This window comes from Cynocephalus volans, chromosome 11 (genome assembly GCF_027409185.1).
Source record: "Cynocephalus volans isolate mCynVol1 chromosome 11, mCynVol1.pri, whole genome shotgun sequence".
In the NCBI taxonomy this organism is placed as follows: Eukaryota; Metazoa; Chordata; class Mammalia; order Dermoptera; family Cynocephalidae; genus Cynocephalus; species Cynocephalus volans.
Window position 1 is genome coordinate 102,687,454 of NC_084470.1, and position 19,335 is coordinate 102,706,788.

Genomic DNA, 19,335 nt, shown 5'->3' on the forward strand with positions numbered 1-19,335 from the left:
GCGCCTCGCGGCGCCGGCACCTGCGCGGCACCCCCTCCACCGCGAGTCCCAGGCCCGCGACCGTTGGCGTTGGCCGTTGGCGGCGCGCGCAGGGTCATGTCCCGCGTCTAGAGCGCGGGGGGCGCGCGGAGTCCGGGCGGCGCCGGCGGCAGGCGCGGCGAGGGGCGTGTGGATGTGGGGCCGGCTCGGGCGGCGGCGGGCTCCAGCGGCGGGACCCTTTCGCCCCGCCCGCCTTCCCCTTCGCGCCCCCGGGCGAGGCTGAGGGCACGACCGTGATCGGCCGGAAGCCGGCGGCGGGAGGCGGCTAGGATCGGGGTCGCGGGCGCCGCCGGGGGGCGTGGCACGCGGGAGCAGGAGCGGCCCCGGGAACCGGAGCGCACCATGGAGGCGGCGGCGGGCGGTCGCGGCGGCTTCCAACCGCACCCGGGGGTGCAGAAGACGGTGGAGCAGTTCCTCCTAAGCTCCATGAGCTCGCTGGGCGGCCCGGCTGCCTTCTCGGCGCGCTGTGCCCAGGAGGCCTACAAGAAGGAGAGCGCCAAGGAGGCGGCCGCCGAGCCGCCGCCCGTGCTGCACCTGCCCGCAATCCAGCCGCCGCCGCCCGTGCTGCCCGGGCCCTTTTTCATGCCGTCCAACCGCTCCACCGAGCGCTGCGAGACCATGCTGGAGGGCGAGACCATCTCGTGCTTTGTGGTGGGCGGAGAGAAGCGCCTGTGCCTGCTGCAGATGCTCAACTCTGTGCTGCGCGACTTCTCATTGCAGATCAACTCCGTGTGCGATGAGCTGCACATGTACTGCTCGCGCTGCACGGCTGACCAGCTGGAGATCCTCAAAGTCATGGGCATCCTGCTCTTCTCAGCGCCCTCCTGCGGGCTCATCACCAAGACGGACGCTGAGCGCCTGTGCAACGCGCTGCTCTACATTGGCGCCTACCCGCTGCCCTGCAAGAAGGAGCTGGCCGCCAGCCTGGCTCTGGGCCTGGAGCTCAGCGAGCGCAGCGTCCGCGTATACCATGAGTGCTTCGGCAAGTGCAAGGGGCTGCTGGTGCGTGCACCAGCAGCCCAAGCGCCGCCTGCATTCAGTGCCTCGACTGCCGCCTCGTGTACCCGCCGCACAAGTTCGTGGTGCACTCGCACAAGCCTTGGAGAACCGGACCTGCCACTGGGGCTTCGACTTGGCCAAGTGGCGAGCCTACCTCCTGCTGAGCCAGGACTACACGGGGAAGGAGGAGCAGGCTCGTCTGGGCCGCTGCCGGGACGACGTGAAGGAGAAGTTCGACTATGGCAACAAGTACAAGCGGAGGGTGCCCCGGGTGAGTGTTCCCAGGCCTGGGAGCTGGGCAGGCCACACCCGGTGTGGGGGGCCCTCCTGCGCCAGGGGCTCCAGTCTCCCAAGGCTGGCACCTGTGTTACTTACTGCCTTACCCCACGTCTTAGGGTTTTGTTTTGTTTTAAGGAGATTCAGGGCAGCACCAGTGTCCCCATCAACAGGGCCAGATGGCCTGGTTGGAATGCCCTCTTGCCTGACCACCATGACAAGCCTGCGTAGGGGCTGGAGGCCTGGCCTGGTGGGTGGAAAAGCCCCTCTGAGGCCCACAGCCATTGCTTGGATAGGCCGGGAGGGTGCTTGAGAGAGAAGCCTGCCCCATACTCAGCAAATTCGATCTGGCTGGACCCACCCAGGCCTCGAGCCACAGCCCAGGCCTTCTTTGGGGTGTCCAGATGGGTTGGGGTGAAGGTTGCTCCCTCACCCCAGAAGGCTCCCAGATTGCAGACAGAGGGGTGCCTGCCCTTGGTCCCCAGGAGACAGTTTTGGCAAGGCGGTGCCGGGTTTCCCTGTTTGTGCCTTGAAGTCTTGGGACACAGACACAAAAATGAAGCCAGGTGTCCGGGCTGCAGGGGCAGGGGGCCGAGACTTGGTGACTCCAGCCCTGGGCCTGCCAGGGAGCAAGTCCCAGAGTCCCTGGGCAGAGTCGAGGGCGAGGGCCACTGGGCTCCCAGCTTGGGGCCTGATCAGCGGGCAGTGTTGGAGTTACTGGCGCCTGCGATTGGTTTTGGACTTGCCCAAATCGTTTCCTTCTCTGCCTTTCTGAAATGCAAAAGGGCGCCAAGTGGAAGGGTCCTGGCCATGGCTCTGTTGTTTGCCAGGCGGAGGATCTGTGGGATCCGGCTTGGACAGCTTGTGGCCCACTAGATGCTGAAACCGGTCACTGGGGGTCCTCAGGGACTTTCTGTTGCACGCTCCCCCAAAGTATTTGTAACTTTTCTTTTACACGTCTAGGTTTATTAAATTGCACACACACAGTGCTGCATTGGCTCAGCTATTTTGGGGAGGCCTGATTAATTCAGCTATTGCATCAAACTTTTTTTTTCTAAATCTGTGAATAGATGCTCCAGCCTGGTTTTCTCTGGGCGCCCCTCCAGTGGAGTGTCAGAGCTGTGGGAGGAGGGGCTGCAGAAGTGAGGGACTGTCGCCTCTGCTTGGAGGGGGCTGCATCCGTGTGTGCATCTGTGTGTGTGCAGTGGTGTTTCTGTCCTGGACTAGGCCAGTTCCCCAGTGGCCACTGTGTGCAGACCCATGGGGGATGGGTGAGGATGCTGGTGGCCATTTCTTTCAGGTGGGGAGGTGGTTGTGCGTGGACATGATGGGTGCTCCCAGTGAGCCGAGGGCCTTTCTGTTTGGGGTGCCCACACCCTCGCCAACTCCTGTGGCCAGAGGAAGCCAGTGTGCTCCCCAGGGACTGTGGTGAGGAGCCCGGGCGGACCGTGGCACTGGTCGTCGGCGAGGCCCGAGCTGCTGGGAAACGTTCATGTTACCGATCTCCAGCGTGTTGAACAGGGGATCTTGTCTGAGCAGGGTGTGTTTTGTTTTTGTCCGAGTTTGGGTCATGTGTGTGTTTGTGGTCTTTTTGTCTTCCTGGGCTTTGCAGGGGCCCGGTGGAGTGGCCAGCAGGGCCTTTTTGTCATAGCTGCTGTAGAGTGGAGCCCAGGACTGGCCTCTCCTTCCCTTGCAGCAGGCCCTGTGATTCTGGGTGAGGGGTCCTCCGGCTCAGGGTAGGCCTGGCCAGAGCTTGCGGCCCAGGTGCCCCTTGAGGGGAAGGTAGGACGTCCCCAAGCTATGGTCCTAGAGACAGACCAGGCCTCCACTTGGGTCACCTTGGCAGATGGTTTGGAGAGGCCTTTCTCTCTCAGTGCCTTCTCTAGCACGGCTTTGAAATCCAGTTTACTGATTAAAAAGACATTCCCTGAGTGGTGAGTGTGAGTGACTGGGGTGTCGATGCCTGAGTGGCAGTCCCAGCCCTGCCCTCACAATGGTGGCGTGGACTGGGTCCCTGCACATTTGCCAGGTCCTGCATGCTTTCCTGAGGAGGGACCAGAAGGCCACTGTCCACTCCTTGTGGGGTGCTCGGGCTCCCAGCCTCGCCTCTCTTTAAGTTCTCGATGGTGCAGCGGCTGGGCTCCCCTTGCTCAGTGACCATGCCATTGGGAGTTCTGAGCTGCGTGGTCCCCTTTAAATCTCCCTCTACAGCAGTGTGCTTGTCTCTGTAAATGCCAGGGGCATCACGTGAAAAGGGGGTGGCTCTCTCAAGGTGGGTGTGGACCCATGGCTGCCCAGACCCCACTGGTCCTAGGAGGAGTGGCCTGGGAGAACCCCCCGAGCCCCACCCATAGCCCCACTGCTGATCTCCTTTGGGCCCTCCTAGTTGCCTCTTGACAGCTTAATGGGATATGTTTTGATTTCTTCACTTCTTTTGTAGCTTATTTTAATATTTTTGATCTATGGAGGATGAGGGCAGAAGGAACAAAAAACGTCCTGGAACTCTCTTTGCAGGGGACGCTGCTTCCAGCAGGCCTTTGGGCTCTGCTGAGTGGGAGTGAGCCTTCTGGTTGTTTGTGTGAGGCGAGTTGTGTGCCGGGTCTCCTGCTAGGGTGGACTCGGTGATTTTCCCAGTTTCTCTGGAACCCTGATTACCTCTGCCCACCCTGCTTTGCGGGCAGGCCTGGTTGTGGTGCGGTCGTGGTTCCTGTGGTCATCCCAGTGTGGAACTGGGTGGGAGGCAGGGCTCCAGCTTTGAGCCCTGGGGGGGCCCTGTGCAGGCAGGAGGCTGTGCCCAAGGCCTGGCATGTCAGTGGTGCTGTGACAGTGTGAGGGGTTGGCAGTCTTCCTTGGTCGTGTCTCCCTAATGTCATAGGGGGCTCAGAGGAAGTGTTCACTGATGTCCCGGCTTCCTGCTGGTGTAGCTTGGATGACCATGTGCACTACCTGGGAGTGCCGTAAGTCACCTCTTAGAGATTCCTATGGATGTTGTCATTGGGGGCTATCTGCAGTGAGCCAGCCCAGCTCTGGAACCTGGGGTGTTGGTCTCACATCTCCACTCTGTCCCTTGCTGTGTGACCTTGAGCGAGTTGCCTAGCTTCTCTGTGTTTCAGTTTCCTCATGTGTAATCTGGGGACTAATGTTTTATTGATCTTGGGTGTTTAACGTGTTGAGTGTCAGAGGTGGGGTCTGTACGGGTCATTGCTGCTTGGAACACATGGCAAAGAGACAGGAGCCTTTACCTCTCCATCCTTCCCTTTTCTTTGGCCTGGTCAACTCTGTCCCTTTCTCTTGGGTTGTCTGATGGGTGTTGCAGGAAATTGGACTAAATCTTTTCATTGGCATAGATTGCTGTCAGTCAGAAAAGTAGACAAATGGTGGCAGTTTGAGCTGCCGCTTGGCCCGCTGCCTGGGACACGGCTTCTTGTCCCACAGAGCGTCTCGATGGGTAGCCAAGCACTTCCTTTCAGGCTGACGACAAGGTGGCACGGTGCCTCCCTCGGCCAGAGCAGTCTCCACCGCTTCTGTGTTTGACAAACAGGCTCCTAAGTACTGTGTGTGGTTTTGAATGTCCTCGTGAGTCAAGAATATCTGTTGTTACATTATTTCACCTCTGTCTCCAGACGCCTGAGGTCTTCGAGGGGTCTTTGTTTGAATTGCTTGTATGTGTGATCAATGTCAGTCCGTGGTGCATGGACCCGTGCGCGGCAGGCATGGCGGTGTGGATTGTCTGAGTTCCTGACAATTGGTAACTTTTTCTGGCTAGCCTCAGTCAGCATTGAGTCTTGAAGAGAGCATTGAATGACTGAATCTTTTAGGTACAGAGGCCAGGAAAGGGTTCTGGACGCAGGAGCCCACTCTGAGTAAGTTGTATTTTGCTCTTTTAAGCTGAAATTCCTACAGGAAGCGGTGGTACTGGGAACTGGGAATGCTGGAAATAGCCTGCTTATTCCAGGACCCCTCTTTGGTGCAGTGGCGGACATCCTCAGGTCTGGGGGGTGCTTCAGAGGGTGGGCTGTCCCTTTGCCTCTGGCCTCCTTTTGGAGAAGTGTATTTACTGTGAGGGTGTTTTGCTGCAGGTTTTCGTGGGGTGCAGCGCTGATTTCCCGGCTTCCGATGCTTGGCTCAGACAGCAGGCTGTCTTCTCGGTGATGCTCTGCAGTCTGGCTCCTGAACGAGCCCCCGCCCGTGCACAAGGATGGGGTCCGCGGGTCTGGTCTGATCACCAGGGCAAGGGCTGCAGCACGAAGGCTGGTAGGGTCTTTCCAGACGGGGGAAACGGCAGCCTGAGAGCCAGCTCTGGCTTCTTCCTGTGGCCAGAGCCAGTCCTGCAGTGAGGGGAGCTGGGGGCCCTGCCTGTCCCGCCTGTGCCCTTCGCTGGCCTCTGCTGGGTGCAGAGCCTCACACAGCTCGTTCTCTGGGCACGGTCCATTGCCCCATCCATCTGACTGTCTGTCCTGCTGGTTTCCAGGATCCCCTGGGAGCTGGGCTGGGTGCCTTGCCTTCTGGGGTCAGCAAGATCACTGAGTAGCTCCCCTGCTGCTCCTTGGGTGCCACAGTCAGCATGGGGCTTTGGAGAGTAAGGTCGCTGACTGTGCGGCGTCTGTTTTTCCACCTCCCTGAAGCCAGTTTGTGTAATGTCTGTCTGAAACGTCAGTGAGACAGACAGGGTATGGCGCGTGAGGAAGTTTGGGTGAAATGTAAGCCGAGCCCCACCCTGGAGCCGGGCGTGGGGGGCAGCCCCAGCCCAGGTTGAGCCCTGCGCCCAAGGGGGCCTGGGGGGAGGTGGCAGCAGGTCCGGGGCCTGCACCCTGGCCATCTGGAAGGAGGTGTCCGCAGCCTGGCGGCTGGGCTTTCTGCGGCAATGTGTCTCTTTCTAAGGATTGCAAAAGTTTAGGGAGGATTTCTCCACTAGAAGGATTATGCAAGTTTCAAGTGAAATGTTTTTTAAAAGTTTCTTTGTTTTGAGTCAAAATACAGAGGCTGAGTTATTTCCTTAAGATCTGGGACAGCTGAGAAAGAAGAATGTCCCGCTCTTCCTCATCCTCTCGGCACTAGGGCTCGTGGAGCTGGGGACCGACCAGAGACAGGCCTAGGTTTTCACCTTCACACCTCCCTCCCAACTGCTGCTGGGGGTAGTTGTCAGGTGGGGGCTCCATCCCACCCTGGCCATCACCTGTCATGTCCCTGGGGACACTTTATTGCCTGTGTAAGCCTGGCCGAGGTCTACCCCTACCTTTGCACCTGGCCTCAGGGCAGCTTGGTTCCTTGTCTGGTGACTGGGTGCTGCTCTGGCCACCTTTCTCCTTGCTCTCTGTTGTGGGTAACTCAGGTCACCCTCAGGAAGCACTTGGCACGTCCTGGGGGCAGGGGCGTAGTAAGCGATAGCTCTTAGTGCTGCTTTTTTGTGAATACGGAGACAGTTCCCGAAGAGCTCTGCTTTCCGGAGCCTGTTTGTTTGTTGCACTGTACGGTACCTGATGCTTTTCCAGGAGGCCTCGCTGGGGGAACGGGGTCTGGGGGTCCCCCAGCTCCAGGCTCATCACCACTTGCATCTGCTTACTTACTGAAATGAAGGACCAAGACTTGGGTGTGAATTTTTCGTGAGACTTGTGGGTGACAGTAGTAAAACCTAGGAGAAGGCCCAGGGTGGACGCAGCACCCATGCCGTTCACACCCTCAGGGGACTTGGTGGCACCCGGCACCTGTAACCTGCAGCATGTCCTACCCTGCGTGGAATGAGTTATTTAATGAGTCACGTGGCATCGGGAGGCTGATTTTTATTATGTCGTGGGTGCGACTTTCCCGGTGGGCACCCCGTGTGTGCTGGGGTCAGGGGCTTCTCTGTGTGGCGCAATGTGCTGGGGCTTCCTGGTGGGGCTGCTGCAGAGTCAGGGCGGCTTGGCCTGGGAAGCTTGCAAGGAATTGCACCTGATCCTTCTCATCCAGAGAGCCTGAGCCTTTCTCGGACAGCAGTTTGTTCTTGCACTCTTGTCAGTGATCCCATGGCCCGAGGCTCCTCAGCATGGCAGTGGGCTGGCACCGTCGCTGCCCTGCCACTCACAGCCCACCCTCGGCTCTCTGGCTCTAACAGTTGTGGTGGGTCCCAGCTGACTGGATCGTGTTGGGCCTCTGTGTCCTGGACATGCTTTTCTCTGTGCCACCCTGACAGGTTCGTGGCCCTGCCCACCTCCTGTGCCCCAGCACTGGTTGTGCCCCTGGGCTCCCCCTTCCCTGCCCATCCCTGACACCCAAGGGTGGTGCTCCTTGGTCTGTGGCGTGTCCAGCCCCACAGCTCCCCTCTTCAGAAGTGGCGAGAGCCAGGGTGCCAGGGTGAGGGACTCATGCTTGTTTGTTGAAGGTGAGCATTGGGTCTGGACTCTGACCCCTGGCTTGAGTGTGAGGGGGAGTGTGCCGGACAGGGTGGGGGCAGCCTGGCCCCCTGCACAAGCTGTGGGTAGCACACGCGACCACATGTGGTGCAGAGTTTGTGCATTTCCTGAAGCCCCTTGTGCTTGTTTCCATGCATCCCCCCGGACCGGCAGTAACCAAAAGAGGGTCACGCCTGGAACCTGTGTTGTCAGAATTCGGGGCTGCATCAAGGTCTCTGTGCCAAAGAGGCTGCAGGGGGTCCTGCTGTCTCCCCTTCGTCTCTCCCTCCAAAGGTGTGCCCTGCTGGGGCATTCTGTGTACCTGGGTGGGGGTGGGGGTTTTGCAGAGCCCGCCGCAGGCTAATCAGCCTTTCTGGGGAGGGGGCCTGGGTGGAAGATGCCCAGGACCTCCATCCTGGTGTAACTGGACACTTGGGAGGTGGGGACCCAGGGCCGTTGCCTAGGGCCTGAGGCACTGTTGGCCCCATCTTTACTCTGCCTCACCTGCTGCCTCCCCTTCTGGGAGTTACAACCTGTGTTGCCCAAACCGTTAAAAAAATTATACTCCCAAGTTGAATGATATGCAAATGTAGTCAATTAAGCGAGGGGATTTTAATTAGCAGTTTCAGTTCATGTGTGAAGTGCCTTGCCTTAATTACTTGACAGTTTTGTTGTAAATTTCCTAAGTGTTTTTTTGCAGAACTATCAAAACTGTGATTTTTTTTTAAAAAAACATTCTTGTATGCAAAAAGTGTTGCCTAGCTGCCTGGCCCTCGTGGATTTTGTCTCAATTTATAAAGCTTTTTGAACTATGAAAACAAGATGAGCCCCATGGGCTGCCTTGTGGTGGCTCTGTGAGTTCAGCTGCGATCTGTGTTTTGCCGTGCACAGGCTGGTGGGGGGGCTTGCTGGTGGGGGTCTTGGGCTCCCTGCATGGAGAACATGCAGAACTTTCCTCCCAGGTTGGATCTGGGCAGCTACTGGCAGTGCCTTGCCCCAGGGTCGGAAGACCTGCAGAGGAGTCAGGAAGGTGGGGCCCCTGAGGGCCAGCAGTCACAGATGTCAGGCTGGGGGACCTACACGGGTGGGCACGGGCACACCCCTGGCATCCCTGAGGCCTGCTGTTGTGGCTGGATGTTTGTTTGCACTGCCTTGGGGGTTCACGGTTTAGTTTTTGAGAGGCGAGAATTCCTGATCTCGAAGTTCCTTTCCTGATCACCGAGAGCCTTTGTCCCCGTTGGCTTGAACCAGAGGCAGTTTCCACAGCACTGGGGTTGGGTAAGACCTGCCTGTGTCCAGGCTCTGCCCACTGGTGCCCTTTTCAACCACTGGCTGGGCCCCTGCCCTCTCTGCCAGGATGTCCCAGTGTGAACAGGAGGTTGGTGCAAATTGTTATTTCAGCTGGATTCAGAATATGCTTTAATTTGCTTGTTCTTAAAGTTGTCTCCTGTGTGGGGCAGGGGGTCCTGTATGATTTTTAGTGTCCCATGTTTACTTGCCTGATTAAGCTTGATGTCTCTGGTATAGACAAGTTTTTAACAATTTCAACATTTTTATTTGAGTTGTGATTTATTTGGTGACTTACTCAGCTCTGAATGAGGACTGGATCTGTTTTCTCTCAGGCATGTCTGTGATGTCCTGTGCCCTCCTTTTCTCTATGAGGCATGCTCCCCTGGGGCATAGGAAAGAGGCCTAGGACCCAGCAGGATAGCCCCATGAAGTGGACGGCTGTTTCTGGAGTTCCGTCCTGTTTGTCCGGCCCAGGCTTCTGGGATCTCGGCCTTTGGGAGGGTGAAATGGCCATGGGGGTGTGTAACGCACAGGAGGAGAAGTGGATGGAGGGAGTGAGGGAGGGAGGGCAAGCGAGCAAGGTCCTGGAGCAGTGGGGGAGGGGCTGCACCCAGAGCGTGCTCATGTCCTGGGGGGAGGTCCCATCTGCGCCTTTCCGAATAGTCTCGAGAAATGTGGCCTTGGTTGGCTTGGCTGGCTAGATGGGAATGTGTTTGCGACACTAAATTTTCAAAAGCAAATGGCAGGTGAAGAGCTGGAGGTGGGTGGCCGCTTGGCTCACCTGCCTAGGCTGATGTGTAGGTGGTGGCTGCAGGGCTGAACTCACAGGCTGGTCCCCCAGGCAGGGCTTCCTGGGCTGCTGAGATCCACAGTAAAAGAAACCAAGTGGATTTTAAGATGTGAAGCTCTCTTCAGCCTGAAGGGACTGCTCAGTAGTAAAAGTGCACTTGGGGCTGTGGGATGCGAGGCTGCCCTGACGGCCCCCCCCCGCAGCTGTAACCCACCTGAGGAGCCGCAGTGAGACTCTGCATCATGGGGGAGGAGTGTGGCATCTTGTTTCCATGGTCAGGTAAAAGGCAGGAGTGAACCACTACTATTTCCCTGGAAACGTTTGAAGCCAGGGTGGAGGCTGCCCACGTGTGTGTTCCAGCCCTGCCACCACAGCTCCCTTCCTGCCCTCCAGCAAGGGCGGCCCTGCCCTGGCCTCGGCGCCTGGGGCTGCAGTGAGGCCTTATGGTCTGGACCCTGTGGTGCCTGGCCACCCCAGGGTCCCACGCAGGGCCTCAGGAGGGCTTTGCGGAGCTCTGTGGCTGTGCTGCACACTTGGCCTCTCTGTTTTCTGCTGAGACTTCAAAGCTCATGGGAGCAGAAGACCAGGAGGCCGTGAGTCTGGAGAGGCAGGGCTAGCCAGGTCCCTCTCCACTCCCCGCACTTCCCCACGGGCCGGTAGGGAACGTTTCCTTTCACTGTCTTTGTGACTGTGGGTCTTAAACTTGTCCGTGCACTTATATAAAAACAGTTTTATGTGGAAGATTTCAAGCTTACCCCAAAGTAGAGAGACTAGCTTAGTGCACCCCATGTACCCAGTTCCACAGTTATCAGCACTCTTACTAATTTGTTTCATCTGTCTTCCTCCTTTTTTTTTTTGCAAAGGGTCTAGGTTTTTAAAGCAAATCCCAGGCATCATCTGATTTCATATTTAAGTGTTTTAATATCTATGTTAATGGATATGGAATTAGAAAAATTCATAACCATGACACCATTAAGATGCCCGACAACATGAGTGGAATTCCTTAGCGACAGCCTGCGTTCAGGTCCCTCCTGTCTCAGAAAGGGTCTGTGCTACTGCTTTTCAGAATCCAGGGACAACATCGCGTGTGGTTGACGGATCTACTGTGTTTGCATCTGTGTGCATGTCTGTGTGTGTCTTTGTGTGTGTGTTTGCATGTGTGTCCGTGTGCATGTCTGTGAGTACTTGCCTGTGCATGTATGCATTACTTTTATCTGTGTGAACATATCTGTGTGTACATGTCTGTATGCATGTATGTCTGCATTCATGTTTGCGTGTGTGCATGTCTGTGTGTGTCTGCCTGTGTATATGTGCGTGTACTTGTTTGCACATATCTGTGTGCATGTATGTCTGCATTCATATGTGTGCTTGTGTGTCTGTGTGTGTGCATCTGCCTGTGTGTGTACTTGTGTCAGTGTGCACTTCTCCGTGCATGCATTCACTAGTTCTTTTGTGCATGTGTGTGTCTGTGTGCATGTCTGCCTGTGTACATATGCGTGTACCTATGTCTGTGTGCACGTGTGCCTGCATTCACATGCATTTGTGCATGTGTGTGCACATGTGTCTGTGTGCATGTCTATGTATGTGTGTACTTGTGTCTGTGTGCGCACATCTGTGCGCATGTGTCTGTGTGCACACTTCTGCGTGCATGCATGTCTTCATTCACACGTTTATGTGTGTGCCTATGTGCTTGTCTGCCTCTGTGTGTGTGTGTGTGTGTGTGTTTGTGTGTGGTGCTGTGATGGGCTTGTATGGACAGTCCCAAGTGCTGTCCTGAACATGGCAGAGGTGACATTTTTTCCTGTTGAGAGGCAGCAGGGGTGGGAGAGGGCAGAGTATGGTCATCAGATCTGCTGGCCTTGGAGCCAGATTCTCCCCCTTGTGGAGGGACAGCCTCCTCGCCTGGTGTTGGGACCAGGTGTGCCCATCAGCACAGCCACCAGCACCCACCAGGTTCTCTGGAAGTGGAAGTGGTGAGCCCTTGTAAATGTATGAGCTTTTCCCTGTACACGTGTCATCAGAAAAGCAGTTGGCACATGGTTCGCTGAAGGATCCTCAAATGGTAGAGAAAAGGGCAGAGTAGAGTGGCCAGTCCCTGTGGTACTGCCCTCACCTTAATCTCCACCACACTGACTAGAAGTGTTTTTCTTGACTGGGTTTTCCCTTACGTACCCCATTTTACAGTCTGCCTTTCCCCTGAGTGCAATATTGAAAGTACTTTCCTCTCTTGCTAGGTTTTCTATAGGAATATTGTTCTTCAGGAGATAAGCGAAAATAGCACATGATGACAGCATTCAAGTGGTACAGAAGGCCATGAGAGAAAAACGGAGATGAAGCACGGGTGATGTTGTTCTTGGTTACTGCAGGTGGATGCGGCATGCTGTTCTGTGCCTGTCCTTCCTGCTTCCTGTCTTTTGGGGTATCAGTGGCGCTGGGTGCTGCCTTTGGCTGTCCACATGGTATTTCTGAGTGTTTGCTGGTGTTGAGGGTTCTGGAGTTTCTCTAGTGTCTAGGGCATATGCTATTTTTTGTTACTGTAAGTGGTGCTTCAGGGCTTGTCTTAACAAACGTGCACCATAGGAGCTTCCTTATGCAACACGCACCAGCAGGAAATGTCATGTACTCTGCAGATCAGCTGCTTTGTCCCTGCCCTGTTAAGAGAGGCAGCATACCCCTGTTTCTGTCTTCCTGTGCCCCTGCTTCTGTCTTCCTGTGCCCCTGCAGGATCTCCATCCCAGGAGCCTCCCTTCCCTGTGTCTGCCCTGTGGGGCAGCAGGGTGGTCGCCAAGCTGTGTCCCAGGATCCCTAGTCTTTGGTGCTTGTCTGTGCAGGGCCCTCTTACTTGGCGCTGTCATCAGTCTGGCTGGATCCCTGTCATTGCTGTGTGGCTTTGCTGCATCCCTGTTCTTGTGTAGGTGGACATTTGGGCTTCCAGTGTGGGTGGCTCAGTATAAGTGTGTAGAGGGTTGTTGGGTACATCTTGGTGCATGCGTGTGCACGAGCTGCATGTGTATGTGGACCATGGGACTAGGAGTAAAATGGCTTGATCAGAGGGTGTGTAGATCACACCAGGCTGTCTTCGGAAATGTCCCTGTCCTGCCTTCCCCTTTGTCATGTGACACCGGGCATGGTGAGTTTCTTGCAGATCTGGCAGGTCAGAGGGATGCCCGCTTGTCACCCTTCTGTTTGTTTACGTTGGACGCGCACTTACACAGACACAACTTACGCCTGGATGGATTTCTTTTGCATCTTAAATCATGTGGGTTGACCACGTTTGTGCTTAAGTCTTTGTGCACATTCTGATCACTTATATAATAGGCCCTGAGGTCCCCAAGAGGCAGGGCCATTTCAAAGACTGTCAGTTTTACGTATTACCAAAACTTTTTTCTAAATGGTGTGCCAATTTACACACCCACAGAACTGTAAAGAAACTACCCATTTTCCCACCTCCTTAAGGTCCTGTTATTTAGAATAGCTTTGTTAGTTTGGCAGGTGGAAAGTCACATTGAGTTGTATTTCTTTGCTTTCTAGTGGGATCGACCATTTTGTTATTTTTAGTGCTCTTTTCTGTAATTTGCCTTGTGCATGTTATTTTGTTGTTGTTGTTGTGGCAAAATAGACATAACGTAAAATTTACCATTTTAACCATTTTTAAATACACTTCAGTGGCATTAAGCACATTCACTCTGCTGTGCAACCATCACTGCCATCCATCTCCAGAACTCTTCGTCTTCCCAAACACGATCTCCGACTGCATTGAACAACAGCTCCCTGTCTCCCTCCCCGAGTCCTGGCAACCTCTTTCTGCTTTCAGTCTCTGTGGATTTGACTCCTCTTGGGACCTCACATGAGTAGTATCAAATGGTACTTGTTGCTTTGTTTCTGGCTTATTTCACTGAGCATAGCATCCTCAAGATTCACCCGTGTTGTAGCATGTGTCAGAATTTCCTCCTTTTTTGAGTCTGAATAATAATTCCGTTGTATGTGTGGTGCACATCTTGCTTACCCACTCATCTGTGGGTGGACACTGGGCCGCTTCCATGTTGTAGCTGCTGTGAATATGCTCCTGAGAGCACGGGTGCGCAAATAGCTCCTTGAGACCCTGCTTTCAGTTCTTTTGAGTATAGACCCAGAAGTGAATTGCTGGATAATGTGGTAGTTCTATTTTTAACTTTTTGAGAAACTGCCAGACCGTTTTCTGCAGCGGCACCCTGTTTTGCACTCCTGCCAGCCGTGCACGGGGCTCTCACTCCTCCACGTCCTGCCCATGTCGTTATCTTCTGTCTTCCTGATGGTAGCTATCCTGTGGGTATGAGGTGGTGTCTCCCTGTGGCTTTGATATGCATTTCCCTGTTGAGCATCTTTCCATGTGCTCATGGGCCATCTGTGTGTCTTCTTTGGGAGCTCTGTCCAAGTCCTTTGCCCATTTTGAATTGGGCTATGTGGATCCATTTTTTTGGTTGTAGTTCTCTCTGTTCTGGGCATTCATCGCTTCTCACTGTCATAAGTGAGTGTCTCCACTGTTGTAAGTGACCTTCTCCTGGTGCATCTGCTGAACGTACCTGGTTTGGCTGCTCTCTGTTACTGGTGGGCTGCCCGCAGGTCTCTGCTGTGGTATGTTGGGAGGCAGAAACGTCTTGGTGCCAGAATCTTCTTCATAAGAGGAGACCCTGCACATGATAGTGCCCAGGGCTGCCTGTGAGTTTTCTGTCCCCCTGTGCTGGGCAGGGACTGTGCCTGGAATTGCCAGGTGCTCAGCGAGAGGGTTCCTGCCCCATGCAGAGGTGACAGCAGCCTGCTGGGATGGAGGCTGTGAGAGTCATGGTGGGAGTGAGTCTCTGAGTGGAAGTGTGGCCTTGAAGCACAGCAACAAGCAGGCCTGGGTGTGGACACTGTTTTCTTTCAGAGCTCCTGCTGTGTGCCTGGCCTGTGACAGCCACGAGAAAGAACGTGCTGGTGGGCCTGGGGTCCAGTCTGGTGGTCTGGAGACCCTGCCTTGCCCACTGTGCCTGGACTGCCTTTGCCTCTTGGGGAGGCCTGTGTCAAAGCTGTGTGTGTGTGTGCGCGTGTGCGCGTGTGCGCACATGTGTGTGCAGGTGTGCACAGCTGGAGAGGGCAGGGCCTGGACAGATGGCTGTCTCAGCCTGGGGCCAGGGAAAGGCGGCAGGAGGGCTTCAGGTTCCAGGTGGGCCTGGTACTGATTTCACTTCTCACTGTTCAGTCTGCCTTCTGCCAGACTTGGAGAAAGTTCTTCAGGAAGAGATGGGCTCACCGAGAGTGAGACTTCTCGCCACATGGAGGCCTGCACTCCTTCCTCCTCCTTAATCTCTCTGCCAAAGGTGGGCTGCGTTTACCCAAGGCAAGGTGTTGGTGTCCTGGTAGCTCCTTGAAATGTCTCCCTGGCATGGGGTGCAGCTGCCAGGCAGGAGGGACATCCCTTCCCTGGCCACTCAGAGTGGGGACAACCCACTGGCTAGACCTCGACATTCTGTGGAGAGTGGGAAGAGAGGAGCCCCGGGGCCTGCTCCCTGCCCCAGCACTGCGCTTTCTCCTTCCTGGACTCCAGAGGTGCTTGGGGCGTGCACAACTGACCTATGGCCAAGTCCAGTCTGGCTGTGGGAAAGAGGTGACCCCAACCCTGGCCCCCCTACCCACCCACTGCCGCTGCCTGGTGTTGGTGTTGGCATCTCCCTGATGGTCTAGCTTGCCTCCGTCACCTGGGCCTGTAGGCTAGGGCCCTTTTTCATCAGGTGTTCAGCTGTATGACTCTGTTGGTTCCCGGGAGGCTGTTGGTGAGCATGTTGTGTGAGTGACTGTGGATCTGAGACTTGTAGAGTATGCTTGTGGGACCTTGTGTGGAACAGCCACGTCCCTTCCCTGCAGCCCAACAGGCTAGGCCAGCTCCCTGTCCAGGCAATGAGGCCTCGAGGATTGGGGGGTGGAACCTGGGGCCTGGACAGTCACCTCGGCCAGAATGGGCGGTGCCCATGCTGCCCGCTTCCCCGTCCTCGGGGTTACACTGAGAGCAAGGTGGTGTGTGGAGAACCAGCTTGGAGACCCCTGATTCTGTCTGCTGTTGCTGGGGCTGAAAGCTTGGGAGAGACAGAGTCAGTGGGAAGGGTTATGGCACCAGCATTGTAGATGGACTCTGAGCTGCAGTCTCCCTGGGGCCTTCCCATCCTTCTGCCACTGTTGTCCAGGCCCACAGGCACTTTGTATTTGTCCATTACTGCACTAGAGAGTTGACCTGGAATTTGAGATCTGTTTATAGTGGGCCAGGGTTTGTTGCAGTTGAGAGAATTTGGAATTTTGGGAGTTGAATGTCATAATGCTGTTTTGGTCTGCGTGAGTTTTGGCTGCTTGTTTCAGAGAAACCGCTAAACACGGCTTGGATGTTAATGGCGCTCATTGTCCTGTACAAGCTGAAACAGGCTTGGGGCAGCCTCGAGTTACACCGGGGCTGTCCCTGGGGCCTGACGTCCACTCAGAGGTGTGCCTTGCCACCCCAGGTGTGCTGCGGTCAATGGCTGATGGGGGAGCAGAAATGAACCTGTGTGCAAGCCTGCTGCCTCTCCTTGGGTTAGGACTTGATGTTTGGAGAAATCTTCACATGTATGGTAATGTGAGAATCAAGCAGCGTGGCGGCCCTGTTCACCGTGATGCACCATCGCCGATGCTTGCCATGTTGGCTTCCTGTCTCCATGTGAGAGGTCTTGTAGTTTTTTGCAGATCCTTTGAGAACATGTTTCGGTTCTTCTCTCAAGCTCTTCTGAGTGAATCTCTTAAAAGCTAGGGCATTGTGGTCACCATATCTGGGAAGCTGACCCCATGACCACCTGTGGCTGGGCTGCAGCCATCAGCCTGCTTGCCTGCTGTCCCAGTCCTTTTCCACTGCTTACTTCTGCCCAAGCCCTGCCTTGCAGTGCAGCCGATGACTCTCCTGAGCCCTGTTGTACCTGGGCAGTCCCTCAGCTGCCCTTTGTCCTTCACGATGCTGGCACATTTGAAGGGCACCGGGGGCCGTCGTGTGGAGCACCTCCAGCCTGGCTGTGCCCAGTGGTCCTTGGTTGGATGCACGGGAGGCGTTTTGGGTAGGAGCCTGGCATCCATGCATTGTCTTCAGGAGCCTTATCCCTCGGTAATTAATGAGTAATCCACAGGAAGACTTTAGAACCTGTAATGTTTCTGGCCCTGTGAACTTGCTCCCTGTGGGTTCAGGGTCCTCTGGGGATTCTGCCGGGCTCGGCCTTGGAGACTGTGGTGTTTTCCTCCTTTTCTGTAGAGCGCTTCCTCTCCTCTCCTGCCTCTTGCTGGTTGGTATCACTGTGGACCCTTCTTTTTAAAGCATCACCAGTACGATCTGTTCTTGTCATTATTTTGATGCCTAAATTGTCATTTTGGCTGTTTGCTGGTGTCAGTCCTCGCTGGTGTCTTTTTTGAGAGCGAGCAGAGCTTTCCCTGCAGTCCCTCGGGCGCCCTCACGTCTCATGGCAGTGCCGTGTGGCTTGTTGTTCCTGACCCGCAGGACCTGGTATGTGGATTTGTGGACACCCTTCAGCCAGAGCTGTGTGATGAGCAGATACCCACCGGCAAGTGGACGGCATGTGTGTCTATGGTGCCAGGCAGCTGAGGTGCCACATGTCACTGGCAAAGCCCAGTTTATCTGACAGATTCTCAAGTCTGAATCACAAAGTTGTGCCTGCACAAGACGGCTTTTCTAGAAAAATGAGCAGCAAGGCATTTTTCTGCACATGAACATTGGCCATTTTTCCAGGCCTCATTGTCATCGATCATTTACAACCGAACACCTTCCTCTCTTTGCTGGACTCCCTCTCTGCTCCTTGGCTGTGGGCACAGCATGGCGAGTGCAGCTTATCTGGCCCTTTCTCCGGAGGCCTCCCTGCTGTTGTGCCCCATTGACATTTCACTGTCCCTGGCAGTGTCTGTGCCCAGACAGGCCGAGGCACGCGGGGACTCATGCTCCTCTTGCTGTGCTTTGCGCACCTGACTGCGAGGCCTCCCGAGGTCCTCCCCCAGGGTTGTGTGGCCCCATCTGGGTGAGTGGGGTCGGAGGGAGAAAAGCGGACTGGGGTGGATGGTGGCTCCTTCAGATACTGAGGACTGAAAACTGTCCTTTCTTGTCCAGTTTTAAAACAAACCTTATCCCACCTTTAATTTTTGGAAGTCCTATGAGGTAATGACTAGCTCAGTTCATTTCCAGCTGCTCTAGGAAAAGCAGGAAAGTCTTGACTGGAGTGGCTGTTGTTGTACGATGGGGCTCAACTTTGGCAAAGCTGATGGGTCCTTTAGGCCCCACAGGGCTCCTGAGCTGGTGCCTGTGGCAGCTGGGGGCTGCCCATGTCCCGGAGGTCCTGGTGCTGGGCTGCACTCCCCTTTCTGGGATCATCCTGGGCCCGTGGTCCTATCTGGCATTGCCTGAAGGGTCCCCACATGGTTCTGTGTTTTCTCCCTACTGCAGGCTTTTGTCTGCTGGAGCTGCTGACCTCAAAGCAAAGCCATGACTTTAAACCTCAAGTGACTCAGTGATCAGGGCCAAAGAGAGGATGGAGCTTGGAGAAGTGAATGGCTGTCTAATGTGGTCCTCCAGAGGGTCAGGCTGGCATCCCCACAGACGCTCCTGAGCTCGGGTGTGGGCTCTTCCTTTAGACCAGTGCCAGGCTGGTGCTCAGCTTGTCTGGAAGAGCCTCCAGGGGTTCCAGTTCATCAACAGAAGGCTGGAAATTTTGAGCGTTACACGAAGGAAGTGAGGATTATTGATCTGGAATCCATATTTTGTGATGTGAGTCACGCCTTGTGAATATAGCTCTCCACACACTGCCTCCGTGACCTGAATCCAAAACACCCAGACTTGGGCTGGAACCACCATCTCTAACACCAGCCACCACATTTAACAAAAGTGGGTGTCATGGGGGAGAAGCCTGGAGGCTCCACAGGCCTGGGGAGTCTGGAGTCATCCTTAAAGAGGTATCCTGAGAGTCGTCTTTTTATTTTAATTTTGATGTATCCCTTTGTTTGTTTACACCCAGGGAGCGGCCCGTCCAGGCCTTCTTGGGGGTAAAGGAGCATGTGAGCCCAGGTCTGTCCTCAGACAGGCACTGTGAGGAAACAGTGTACAGAGCACACACGTGTTCTCTCAATAACCCCCCCCCCATGTACATGCACGTCCCAGAGGCTGCTGGCGTCCCCGGGTGCTTCGCTTCTCTTCTTGAGGACATGTTCCCTGCACAGGTGCATTTATTTGTAAATTAGCCACATGCTCCCTACTGCTAGCAGTTAGAAATGGTACGAAGCAAAGGAAAAAACATCACTTTGAGAGGACTAGGAGGCAAGAACTAGCTGATGCTTTCTAGTGAGTCTGTGTGCCGCCTCTGATGTCCCTGTCCACTGTATCTGCAGAGGCCCGGGGAGGCAAGGCCACGCACCCCTCCGTACGGACCTGGCACGAGGCCCATGTGTAGGTATGCTCTTTGTGCTCCATGCAGGAGCAGAGGAGGTTGTGTGATTCTGAGACCTGTCTGAAGACATCCATGTTGATGGATATGGTGAGGA

The 19,335-nt window shown here is 55.3% G+C and overlaps 1 pseudogene; it reads left to right on the top strand.

The window, feature by feature from the left end:
- The first annotated feature begins 381 nt into the window (after positions 1-381).
- LOC134390284 (ski oncogene-like) overlaps positions 382-19,335 on the top strand; it is a 35,290-nt pseudogene continuing 16,336 nt past the window's right edge.